The sequence below is a fragment of the Lactuca serriola genome, chromosome 8 (genome assembly GCF_051521515.1).
Source record: "Lactuca serriola cultivar US96UC23 chromosome 8, Lser_US96UC23_V15, whole genome shotgun sequence".
Taxonomy (NCBI): Eukaryota; Viridiplantae; Streptophyta; class Magnoliopsida; order Asterales; family Asteraceae; genus Lactuca; species Lactuca serriola.
This window is the reverse complement of record NC_136415.1, coordinates 95,551,534-95,554,791: the sequence shown is the minus strand read 5'-3', so window position 1 is coordinate 95,554,791 and position 3,258 is coordinate 95,551,534. Positions and strand designations below refer to the sequence as shown.

General features: G+C 33.6%; 1 long non-coding RNA gene across 1 annotated transcript; it reads right to left on the bottom strand.

The window, feature by feature from the left end:
* Positions 1-295: 295 nt before the first annotated feature.
* On the bottom strand, positions 296-3,006 carry LOC145069609 (uncharacterized). The gene is made up of 3 exons (XR_013689572.1): positions 2,741-3,006; positions 2,394-2,436; positions 296-2,280 (listed from the first exon to the last, which is right to left on the bottom strand). It is a non-coding gene; the product is annotated as an uncharacterized LOC145069609 (long non-coding RNA).
* Between the last annotated feature and the right edge of the window lie 252 nt (positions 3,007-3,258).

Sequence of the window (3,258 nt, the reverse complement as noted above, 5' to 3'; positions counted from 1 at the left end):
CATGAAACTGACATATTTCAATAACCTCTGTTTTAGTTTAACAGTTTAGGAAATTATTTAGCACTTATCTAATATGCATTTTACAATGATATAAATCTTATCATAGTTCATAAATAAGTAATAAGTATGGTAATTATAAAACAACTTCAACGAATAAAAATAAACAATATTAAAATACTAAAAATAACTATACATAATAACAAAAGGAATATAAACTATAAATAGTAACAAAAAAGCTTAGCATAACCACTAATAAAAAAGACTAAATTAATATAATTACATAAGAACCCAAGACTTTCATATAAAAGACAACCAAAAAATCTATGAAGCCATGTCTACCATCGACTAAACCCTATAAAATGACTAAACATAAGCCAAGTGAAAGGATATGTAGTAGTTAGGGATGAGCATATGGACCGGGGAACCGGCCGGAACCGGTACCGGCACCGGAACCGGAACCCGATGGAACCGGTCGGGCCGGGACCGGGACGTTATTTTTGTGGATTTTTGGAACCGGGAACCGGTAGGAACCGGAACCGATTTAACCGGAACCGGTAGAACTGGCAAAAACCGGTAGAACCGGCAAAAACCGGAACCGTATGATGCTATTTTTCAAGGAGCGGTTCCAGCATTTGAAGACACGACAAGAACCGGTAGGAACCGGGAACCGGTAGAACCGCCGGGCCGGTTCGGTTCTTGATTTTGGCCGAAGCCGGTTCCCCCGTCCGGTCCGGTTCGGGCCGGTTCCGGCTGGTTCGGTCCTTTTGCTCATCCCTAGTAGTAGTAATGAACACAGGCTAACCTGGTAATATGATGAAAAAATAAATATTTTTTGTCCAATAGACAAAACACGAGCATTTCAAAGAGAGAACAACTTCATTAAATCAAGGCAATCACAACAATACACATGCCAATGTGGGGTCCAAATACAACACCATACTAAAAAGGCTTCTAGGGTCCATGTGACAATTAAAACAATTTAAGAAACTCTTTGAACTGTAGGAAGTGAAAATAACACCAAAATGTTAGCACGATGCCACACGAAAGAAACAAAACTCATAGATGTGTACTTCATTCTATTACAGCACCATATACTTTATGATCTACCAAATTATAGGGTTGTACTTTCAAGTGCTATTTTATTAGGACATTATAATCTAAAAAAGCTATCCATTTATAACATTGTACTTTCAAAGTACAATGTCTTAATATAAAAAAGATGTAGTGATATAAAGAAGGAAAAGTAGAATGCTACGAAATGAAAGTAAATAAAAGTAATCGATATTTATTTTAGTTAGACCAAGATAGTATGTTACTTGTCCCACCATATTTTCGAACTATAGGTTAGGACTTATAGCATCTTACTTTCAAATGTAAGGTGTTATAACATCATATTTTTCTATCATCTTAGTTGGATTTCACGGTGCAAGTAATATAAGATCTTAGTTATAAAAAAGCACCAAGTAACTGATGTAACAGAAAGTACATTTCTATTTCTTGGATTTAGCTCCTAATTGGGCTAAATGCAAGAAATAGAAATATTCTTCCTATTTTTTCACACGTACACACATTGTCATAGCCACACACAAATATACAACGGAAGCATATACTTTGTGTGTATGTGTGTGTGGTAGATCATTCATACCTCTAAACACACCTTGGTAGAGGGAAAATTAAAATGAATGAAAATACCAATAAATTAGATATCATTCATACCTTTGGGGCAAGTGGTGGTTCATTATAGCAAATGTCTTGTCAGCTAACAATTATGCCATTGTCTTGTCTTAAATGTTTCACCAGTTACAGCTTAGTTACGGCTCATGAATTGCAATATAAATTTAAAAAAGATATTATATCTATATTAACATTTCTTATCAATTTTTTATATATATGTAGGATCCATAAAAAAATAAATATCAAAGACACTTCATGGTTGAGTGGCTTAACAACGGCTGTTAGGGTATTAGGAAATAAAGGAGCTAAGCCAGAAGACCTTTAGCTATCAACTTCAAGGGCATTTTAGGAAAATATACATTAAGAGTAACGATTTAGGAAAGATTGTTAACATGATTTTGTTTATTATAGGGAGGATAAAGGATCTATTATTGTATCCAAAAGGAATATATATTTTTCAGTTAAAAAAATATTTTAATTATAAACATAAGGTCACTTGAAAACCCCCAAAGGCCATGAAATTGTTTCAACTCTTAAAATACCAATTTGTTAGAATGAGGGAGAGGCTGTAAAAAAGGCTTAAAAACCTTCTTGCAGCTTTTAAACCTGCAATAACACAAAGAATGAAGTAATTATAAATAATTATCTAATTGTTATAAATAATTGCCTAATTGTTATTTTCTAACCACCAAGAAGCATGACAAAACAACTTTACCAACCTGTGTAAATAGTTCTTTTGCAATATCAGTTTGACTTTTTAACCTGAAACAAATTGATTTAATTCAGTTGATGAATAAAATACTTATATAACATATAACACATTAAAATAACATATACAGATATTGAATTATGAATGAATGATTTTGGTTAAACCGTTTGCACAAAATTAAACCCAAAATCATCACAATGACCATTTTATGCATCAATACAGATTTGTCTAAGGTGGAACCAAGAAATCTCAGTTATGGAAATGGATGAGTCCACTTCCTTTCATGTTCTAAATTTATGATCCGTATATGAAGTATTTTAATTGAAATTCAAGAAAAGTAAAATAGAAAACACCTACATGATGCTTCACATCTGTGGCGGTAGTAGTGTCCTGGTAGGGCTGCGACGATGTGTGTCTGCGACGGTGAAGATACGCTGATGCAATGATGGGGTCGTAAGGTTGTGATGGTTCGATTGGGAACTCAGAACTCTAGAAGGTTGTGACATGGTCGGATTTCTAGGATTTTCAGAGAGACGGGGAGAGAGTAAATTAATGGGTGTATTAGCAGAATCGGAAGGCATAGTGGGAGACGAAAACAAAGAAATAATGATATGGTTGTTGATTTTAATCTTGATTTATTAGGTTGAATACTATTGAAGATAAACGGATTCCTGATTTTGTGGGATTTATTGAAAATGTCATTAAATTAAATTGATATATAACCTATTTTAGAGGATAGTCAGATAGGCGGGAAAACATCAAAATAGAGTTATCAAAACATTACACGTGGCAAAGAAAAGGCTTAGAAAATAACATGTGGCATGAGTAAAGAGTCTTTTTATTAGAAGAGAGATTCGAAATATATAACAAAACCT